Here is a 10,202-nt window from a genome sequence, read left to right on the forward strand (position 1 = left end):
CGAATTTAAAAGGTGGTAGATCTGTCCCCTACTTGTTTAGCTAACATGAAGTAACACCAACTCACCCTAGAGGCATTCAGGTCAGCAGCCAACTCACTGGCTAGGGTTGTGAGATGCCAGAATTGCCCTAGACTTCCTCTGCGTGAGCCAAGGTGAAATCTGCACAATCACTAACACACATTGCCATATCTTGATTGATGCCTCTGACCAAATGGGAAGGTCAACAGAGAATCTAAAGGAAAAAGCCACCTGCTTATAATGGCAGACTCATGGTTTCTGAATTTGTGCAGCAGGCTGGGATCAAGACTCTAAGGACAGGTGCCGAGCTGTCCTACTTACTCAGGACAAGAAATGCTTTACCAAGGCATCATCTGGAATGGGACATGTATGGCGAAAGGTGCATACAGTCTGGGTGAACACAGGTGGTCTTCATGCTGCAGTTTATCTTCTGAAACCTCAAGCTTTTGCTTGTCCTTCAGAAGAACATGGAGGAAGAGGAACTCCTTGGTAATGCAGAGAGTGAAGATGATTAGTATCTGTACTTAATACTGGAAATGTCAGCATAAAGAACTTGCTTTCAGCAAAGAGATGAGCAATATTAGTATTGTTCTTAAAATGCTTTAAGATGCCTAGTGAAAAGCCTACTAACATGCTTTGGAATTTGACTTTAGAAATATTTTATTTACAGTCCGTTTTCTATTGTGGCAAGTAAAACACTACACTGGCCTCAAGAAAAGGCTAGGAGCATAACCATAGCATCTGAGGTCACATCTATTGCCTCTGGAGCTTTGGTATTCTGTTGTTCAAGGACTCTTTACTTCAACCTCAAAAAGACGAAGCTTTATTATTTTCTGTGCAGTTTTTGTCCCAGGACAAGATGAACCTCACAAGAACTACAGGAAAGTTTACCATCTGCCTTAAAACTTAAAATATGCCATCTGTTATTCAGAATAAAACAGAGGACTTAAATGTATCAGAGGGATCAAAATTATTTTTTACTGTAAATAAATAATAGTAAAGAACATTTCTGTTTGAAAATAGTAGTGGATACTTTGGTAGATGAGGTATGGGACCGGCAAGCCAAATTAAGAATTCTGTCCTCTTGGTATATGTAAGCATGTAACTTCTCAAAGCCAAGCATAAACCTGTTAAAAATATTTTTTTGTTAGTTGGTTTCTTAGAAAGACTAGGAAAAAAAAAAAAGGATGTATCTTTTAATGAAAACCTTTTAAATTGAGGGGGGAAAAAAAAGACTCTAAGGACATCTTCAAGGTTCACACAACAGCCTCATCTTGTTGCTTGTCATCCTGTTGGCAGTAGCCCTAATTAAATGCCCAAGAGACCAACCGAACTGATGCAGTCCCAGTGACTGTCAGTCAGATTATCCAGAGTGGGTGACAGAGTAGCATACTCTAAGGAAAACTACCAGGTTATGGAGTAGAAAGGAGAAGACTATTGGAAGACTATTATCCATGAGTCTCTTGAATTTCTGCACATCTTCCAAGCAAAGGTAGCCTTTGTTCTGGACCACATTTGCCATGATGTCTGTATAGTCAACAGCCTTGAAAGACAGTGATGGTGCCTCCTCCCACAGCAGAGGGTGTGTTTACTGTCCAGAATATGAAACTACAGCTGTCCATACACACTTGATCCATTTACTCACCTCCCACTCTCTCTTCATCCATCCTACACTTCGTACCCACTCCTCAGGTAAAACATCCTATAGTCAAATCCAATGAACATATCTGTCCTCATCTTCATATCATAACCCTCCCACCCTACCCAATGTCCCTGGAAGACATAGGGGAGCAGTAACAAGGCACTCCTTCCCTTCTAAAGGGAGAGGTATTCATGGAGACCTCATCTCAGGTGTCTACAAGGGCCACATGAGGAAACTGAGCTATCTCTACCTGGAAGTCAGAGCCCACCACCCTTCATCTGCTGGAGTGGTGTCAAAAAAAAGTCACTAAAACAGGGGATTTAAATACAACCCAGAGCTTTAGAACATAACACCAAAAATGTCCAGGCTTCACCTGAAAAATCACTCAACACATAAAGAACCAGGAAGATCTCAACCTGAATGAAAAATGACCATCAACTAATACCAACACCAAGATGACAGAGATGTTAAAGTAACACGGCAAAGGTCTTAAAGCTGACATTGGAAAAATGCTTCAACAAACAATTACAAATATCCCTGAAATAAACAAAAACTTAAAAGGTCTCATCAAATTATAAACATATACAAAAAAAAAAAAAAAATTTTAGAACTGAAAAATATAATAACCAAAAATTTAAAGCTCAACAGATGGGCTCAAGAGCATAACTGAGGGAAAAGAGGAAGGAATAGGTGAACTGGAAAGTAAAACAATAGCAATTATCTCATTTGAACAATTTTTTAAATAAAGACTTCAAAAAATACATGTAAACAGGGCTAGCTTCATGTTACAGAGGTAATGTTCTGCTCAAAAGAAGCCAGATCTGACATGGCAGGCGTGGTTAGAAACCCTGGCCCAGTCAGCCTAAACATGTCAGGCATGAGTTCAAGTGCTCAAGATTTGATAGAATGAAGGCCTGAAGGATGGGGATCACGACATGACCAGACCCAGAGGGTGCTCCTCTCTTTTCCTCTCTCCCTCCTTCCCTCCCTCTCTCTGTCTCTCATTACATGTATCATGAATAATAATTTAAAAAATTAAACAAAGAAAGAAACGAATGCAGCCTCATAACCTATGAGACTATAACATTCCTGTTACCAGAGTTCCAAAAATAAAGGATAAAAGGATGGAGCTAAAAACAAAAATGAGTAATGGTTGAAAACCTCCAAATTTGGTAAAGATATAAACTTGCAGACTCAAGAAGGGAAACTAAAACCAGATAAAAACAAAGAAATCCATACCAAAACACATCATAATCAAGTTTTTTAAAGGTCTTAAAGCTGACATTGGAAAAATGCTTCAACAAACAATTACAAATATCCCTGAAATAAACAAAAACTTAAAAGGTCTCATCAAATTATAAACATATACAAAAAAAAAAAAGAAAATTTTAGAACTGAAAAATATAATAACCAAAAATTTAAAGCTCAACAGATGGGCTCAAGAGCATAACTGAGGGAAAAGAGGAAGGAATAGGTGAACTGGAAAGTAAAACAATAGCAATTATCTCATTTGAACAATTTTTTAAATAAAGACTTCAAAAAATACATGTAAACAGGGCTAGCTTCATGTTACAGAGGTAATGTTCTGCTCAAAAGAAGCCAGATCTGACATGGCAGGCGTGGTTAGAAACCCTGGCCCAGTCAGCCTAAACATGTCAGGCATGAGTTCAAGTGCTCAAGATTTGATAGAATGAAGGCCTGAAGGATGGGGATCACGACATGACCAGACCCAGAGGGTGCTCCTCTCTTTTCCTCTCTCCCTCCTTCCCTCCCTCTCTCTGTCTCTCATTACATGTATCATGAATAATAATTTAAAAAATTAAACAAAGAAAGAAACGAATGCAGCCTCATAACCTATGAGACTATAACATTCCTGTTACCAGAGTTCCAAAAATAAAGGATAAAAGGATGGAGCTAAAAACAAAAATGAGTAATGGTTGAAAACCTCCAAATTTGGTAAAGATATAAACTTGCAGACTCAAGAAGGGAAACTAAAACCAGATAAAAACAAAGAAATCCATACCAAAACACATCATAATCAAGTTTTTTTCAACACAAAAGACAAAGATTTTGAAAGTACCCGGGGGGATGGAATGGATGGATGGATGGACACATAGACATAACTTATGAGGAAAAATAATTCAATTGATGATGGGGTTTTCATCAAAGATCACAGGTGCCACAAAACGGTGGCACAGTATTTTTTGAGTATTGGAGGAAAATGAACTATCAACTCAGAATTCTATGCCCAGTGATTTTGTTTTTCAGAAATAAAGGGGAGGGACCAGCAGTTAGCATAATGGCTATGTCGCTGGACTCCCATGTAGTCAACCACGGTTCGCGTACCGGACCCAGTGGCTTAAAACTCACGCCGGGTGTGTGTGCGTGCATGCCCAAGATCCCAAGAGGAGGATGGAGGAGAAGGGATTGCGGCGTGGCCATCCCCCCAGGGGGGGACTTCTCGCTTTCTGTCTGTCTCTCTCTGTCTGGTGAATGCACTCACCCTATAGCAAAAACCTCTCAAAAACACAAAAAAAGAAAAAGAAATAAAGGGGAAATCAAGACATTCTTAAATGAAAGAAAACTAAGTCTGTCACAAGCATACCTCCCCTAAAAGAATGGATACAGAAGTTTAAACAGAAAGAATGAGGTAAGAGAAAGGACCTGGATCAAGAGGAAGGAGGAACACTAAGCAAAAACATAGGTATATACAACAGATGTTCTTTCCCCTTTTGTGCTATGATTTCACTGTTCCTCTAAAATTCACACTGACATTTAATTGCCATTGTGACAGTAATAACAGGTGGGACCTTTAAGAGGTAATCTGATGTGGGCTCTACTTCGTGAATGGATTAATGCCATTATTTTACGAGTGAGTTTAGGAGTGAGTTAGTTTCCTAGGAGTTCAGGCTCCTTTTTGTCTCATGTAGTCTTGTTTTTCCACCTTCTGACAGTATCTGAAGCAGCAAGAAGGCCTCACCAGATGCAGCCACTGGATGATGGATTTCTCAGACTCCAGAACTGTAAGAAATGAATTTATTTTCTTTAAAAACCACCTACTCTGTAGTATTCTGTTATAGCAGAAAAAAACTAAGACACTTTACTTCCTAAATTATAACAAAAACAGTAAAAATTATATGGATATATAGAAAGAACAATTATATCAATTTACAGTAGGTAGAGGAGACATTTATAGCAATTAGTAACGTAGGAGGGTAGAGAAATATAAAGGTAGGTAAGGTTTCAACAGTAAAGACTGTATAATTAGAACTATTAACACTGGCTCAGCCATGGTGGCACATACTGCTAAAACACTGCTGCTCAAAGGCTAAGGGCAGGGAAGAACTGAGTTCTGTTCGCAGCCCAGCCTGGGCAGTCCAGATGTAGTGGTGTACATCTGCAGCCCTAACTAGCTGGGAGGCTGGGGCAGGAGGACAGAAACATAAGACCCTGTCCAAAATCAATCATGGATACCAGCAGTTGGCGTAATGGCTATGTTGCTGGACTCGCATGTAGTCGACCGCGGTTCGAGTCCCGGACCAAATGGCTTAAACTCACGCCAGGCACATGTGCCCAAGATCCCAAGAGGAAAATGGAGAAGGGATTGCAGTGTGGCTATCCCCCCGGGGGGTGATTTCTTGCTTTCTGTCTGTCTCTCTCTGTCTTTCTAGTGAGTGCACGCGCCCTATAGCAAAAACTTCTCAAAAAAAAAAAAATCAATCATGGAGGTTAGACAATGGCACTGTGGAAACAAAACACTCAGAGACTGACCCACATGGGAATGTTCTAGGATTGTGTCTGAAGACCTCCCCAAACACACAAGACACATGTGTGCCTATGACCGGGAACTAGCTATACAGCCGGGGACGACGGATCATGGCATAAAATATAACAATAACAAATGGAATTAAATAAATATTTTTTTTAAATTGGCAAACTATGTTTAAAAGCATGACTCAATCAACTATAGCCTAGTAGTTAAGGGGAGCTAGATTACATATAGCCCATGGTTCAAATCCCAGCCCCAGCAGCTGAAAAAACACCCAGACATGTTGCTCCAAATCCAATAAGATGGAGAAGTGGAGAAAGGAATGTGGCGTGACCAGGCTCCACTGGCAAGTGCTATCTCTGTCTCTGTCTCTCTCTCGTGAGTGTGCATGCTCTCTAGTAATTAAGGGAAGGAATAAAAACAGTAATAACACCAAATGCTTGCAAGAATGTGAAGAAACTAGATCTCTCATACATTGCTGGTGGCACAACCACTCAGGAAGGTTACGGCAGTTTCTTACAAAACTAAATTTTAAATTACGATATGGTCCAGAGTAACACATCTGGGCATTTATTCCGGAAAAATGAAAATGGATGTTCACACAAAAATCTGTACACAAGTGAATAGCAGCAGCTGTATTTGTAACAGCCCTCAAGTGGAAACAATCCAGATGTCTTCCAACAGGTGAACGGCTAAACAAACTATTTCATCTGCACAAGGAAGTGTTACTCAATAGTAAAGACCACACGACCGGTACGCTCAACAACCTAGATGAAAGACGTGAATTATTCTGAGCGAAAAAAAAGTCCTACAAAGTTGTTTTATATGTATATATATATATATACACACACATATATATGAGAGAGAACACAAGTATGCACATGCATTGTATTTTTAAAATCTTGAAATGATAAAATCATAGAAACAGGGCTGGCTCCACGGCTCAACAGGAACACACAGCTCAAGAGAGGTCAGATCCCACACGGTGCCCTTGCTTCAAATCCCCAACCTGGTCACCCTGAAACGTGCCAGGTACCCACACGAGTACCCCAGATCTAGAGGACTGAAGGAATGGAGGAAGGGGACTGCAGCATGACCAGACCCTGTGTTGGGTGTTATTCTCTCTCTCTCTCTCTCTCTCTCTCTCTCATGCTTACATACACATTCTAATATGACTAAAGGGGAAAAAAAATTTAGAAACACAGAAGAAAGTCCTAATTGCAACTGGCTGGGGGGGAGGGGGCAAAAGGAAGTGGGGTGGTTACGACTGGGCAATATGAGAATTCCTTGATGACAGAAATAATCTCTTAAGTGTAACAATGTCAAGGTACTGATTGCATTATGTATTAAATGTGGTTCTATAAGATGTTACCACTGGGGACCAGTAGATGATGTAATGGTTGCATCACTGGACTCCCACATGGCCGACGGCAGTTCGAGCCCTGGACCTGGTGGCTTAATGTTGGGCATGTGTGCGTGCATGCCCAAAATCCCAAGAGGAGAATGGAGAAGGGATTGCAACATGGCCATCCTCCGCCCCAGAGGAGTGATTTCTTGCTTTCTGTCTCTCTGTCTCTCTCTGTTGAGTGTATGTGCCCTATAGCAAAAATCTATTTTAAAAAATAAAAAAGAAAAGAAAAACACACCAGGCTTGTGTGCATGTGCACCCAAAATCGCAACAGAATGAGAAAAAGAGAACAGATTGTGGCATGGTTGCACCTCATTGTGGGGGGCTCTCTCTCTCTCTCTCTCTCTCTGGTAAGCAAACATATCCTCTGGAAATTTTAAGGACAAGCAGCACTTGAGTAGTACATGACCAACCTGCAGGTAAGTGATTCTAAAGACGTCGCCTTCCTTTCCTTATTCTCTGTCAGCAAGAATACATCTCAGAATCTCCCCCTCCCAAGCCATCTCTGAGTCTCACCTCAGTACTAACCCTTCCTGATGATAGCTGGGTAGAAATGGGGCAGGGGTGTGATACACACATGCACAGCACACACACACACATGCACACCCACCTTGCTGCCATTCCTCTGAATAGGACTACCCCAAGGAAGACAATAAGAGCATAACAATGGTTGGGACCAGCAGGTGGTATGGTGGTTAAGGCGCTGGATACTTCCACATGGCCGACCAGGGTTCGAGTCCTGAATCTGGTGGCTTGCTTTCTCACTTCCTCTCTCTCTCACTCTCATCCTCTCTCTCTGGTCAAATTAAAAATAAATGAATGAATAAATAAAATAAAATAAATAATTATATTTTAAAAAGAGCATAACAATGGCAAAAGACAGACTCAGCCCACAGGGGAAGATCTTCAGTTCCCATCCAGGGGCCTTCCTGAGTACACAAGGCACACGCATGATCACAGCTGGGTGAAGCTGGGTAGATCTCGGCATAAAGACTGTTGTGTGTGTGTGTGTGTGTGTGTGTGTGTGTTGGAGTGGGGGGGGAGGGGTTCCTCTCTCTCTTCCCTCCCTAATGGAAGAAAAAAACACTTCAAAAAAACAATGGCAGGGGCTGGCAGGTTGCGTGGTGGTGAAAGGCACTGGAATCCCACATGGCCAACTACAGTTCAAGTCTCGGACCTGGCAGCTTGCTTTTTCCCTTTCTATTTCTCTATCTGGTCAAATTAAAAAATTATAACAAATAAATAATTAAATTACATTAAAATTTTTTAAATTCTTCTTAAAAAATGGCAAAAGTGCTAAGACCTCCAGTGCCTAGGCCTCCCCTCACCAGTCATGGGTGCAGCCACACTGCATTCCTACCCTCCCTCCTCAGGTCTTACCTCCCGGACTTCACACCCAGCCTGGAGGTGACTTTCCCAAGTGCCTCCTTCACTTTAACACCCCTCTCTCCTTCCAGTCTCACTGAAGCCTTGCCCTGGAGTCACTCCAAGGAATCAGGAAACAAACAGAACACATTTAATTCATCATTTCTGAATGCTTTAACCTGTGCCTTTACAAAAGTGTTCCTGTAACTATAGTTCATTTCCTAATGACTAGGTTACTTTTAGAAATTAGAGGTTTCATTTATACTGAAACCTAATATTAAACTGTTACTCACACACCCAAAACCACTTCCAGCTGCTAGTGTATAACAACTTGCCTTTCCCACTTCAAGCTGAGAGTCTGTAAGTGAAGCCTGTGGGCCATCCAAAGTGACATTCTGGCGGCAGCTCATAGGACTGAGTTCATGCACTGCACAAAAGGAGCTGGATCCCACTCTGCCAACCAGGGATCAAGTCCCTGCCCCAGCGGCTTGGCAAACACTGAGCAAGCACATATGTGTCAGGATGGAGAACTAGCGGGAAATAAACTGCAAGACCAGGCCCCACTGGAATGTTCTCTCTCCCTCTCTCTCCCTCTCTCTCCCTCTCTCCCTCCCTCTCTCCCTCCCTCTCTCTCTCTCTCTTTCTTCCCTCTGGCATTAACAACAACAAAAAATATGGTATCCCAGGAACATGAAGGTAAGCTGCTGGAATGACGACTGCCTATTGACTGGCAGGATCGAGTGAGCTGGTCAGGTTACCCACCTTCCCTTACTCCTGCCGGATGTTCTGCGTCCAAAGCTGGGAGAGGTACAGAGAGAACACATGTTCCTTGCACCAGAGTTCATCCACTTCACTCAAGCCCACAGTTTCACACTCAGTTCTAAAAAATTTAGTTGGTTTCCAAGTTCATAACTAACCAGAAAAAAAAAATCTCTGTAGAGAAAATCATTTTATTAATTCAACCACCATTTGTTGAATGACAAAGAAATGCCAGGCACCTGGAGATAAAGCAGTGACCAATATACAGTAGCCCCATCCTCCCTGGCTCATAGAAGGAGAAAGCTCAGGCAGCAAAAGAGTACAAAGTACTGTAAATAATGTGCGATAGTTGTTAAAAAGGACATAAACAGCTGAGGAGCTGGTGCTTCCTTAGGATTACGAACAGCAACTATGGGGCCAGCCCATGTTTTGGTATTTAAGGCAGCTAGATTCTACATGGCCAACCAAGCAGCTTGAGTCCCGGACCTCGCTGGGCACGAGTGTACATACCCAAAACTCAGACAGGAGGGAGAGAGAGAGCACTGCGGCATGACCGTGCACTATGTGGGGTGCTTTCTAGCTTTCCCTGTCTCTTACTGGTGAGCACATGTGCCCTCTGACAAATTAACGAAAAAAAAAAAAAAAACTATGTTCCAGTACTGTACAAATATAGAACAAGAAATTCACACCATTTATTGAGCCCAAATATACTCTAAAACTTCATTTTAAAAATGAAACCTTGCCAGGGCCAGCAGGTGGCATGGAGATTAAGGGGCTAGATTCCCACATGGCCAAACACGGTTCAAGACACAGATGTGGCAGCTTAAAAAAAAAAAAATCACACTGGGCACATATGTGTGCATGTCCCAAATCCAGAAGAATGGAGGACCAGGGATTGCGGTATGACCATCCCCCGGTGGGTGATTTCTCACTTTACGTCTCTCTGTCTCACCCCAGAAAGTTCACACACTCTATAACAAAAACTTTAAAAAAAAGAAAGAAAGAAAGAAAGAAACCTTGCCCAGCCTAGATGGCACAGTCAGCAGCAACCTGAACTGCAGTGCTGGAAGCCACATGGCTGACCATGGTGGATCCATGGATCCACCTGAATACATGCTGAGAGACTGCACGCATACCCAAGATGCTGAGGAGCTGAAAAGCTGGAGGAAGGGGATCCCTGCATGACAAAATCCGGTCAAGCATGCTTCTCTCCCTCTCTCTGGTTTGCCCACGCACACTCT

At 42.1% G+C, this 10,202-nt stretch overlaps 1 protein-coding gene across 11 annotated transcripts in view; it reads right to left on the minus strand.

The window, feature by feature from the left end:
• CUNH2orf76 (chromosome unknown C2orf76 homolog) overlaps window positions 1-10,202 on the minus strand; it is a 70,511-nt gene that overhangs the window by 58,386 nt on the left and 1,923 nt on the right. For 2 of the 11 annotated variants that reach the window (XM_014584596.2, XM_027768694.1), the window contains exon 1: window positions 340-518. The exons of 4 other annotated variants lie outside the window; for them this stretch is intronic. The gene's annotated coding sequence lies outside the window, so the exon portion shown is untranslated. Of the gene's footprint in view, window positions 1-65; window positions 189-339; window positions 519-4,640; window positions 4,660-8,964; window positions 9,154-10,202 lie in introns of those variants that run through there. 5 more of the 11 variants (XM_006169557.3, XM_027768695.1, XM_006169552.2 and 2 more) reach the window with 5 other exon arrangements.

Source organism: Tupaia chinensis, unplaced genomic scaffold (assembly GCF_000334495.1).
Source record: "Tupaia chinensis unplaced genomic scaffold, TupChi_1.0 Scaffold147282_1, whole genome shotgun sequence".
Lineage (NCBI taxonomy): Eukaryota > Metazoa > Chordata > Mammalia > Scandentia > Tupaiidae > Tupaia > Tupaia belangeri.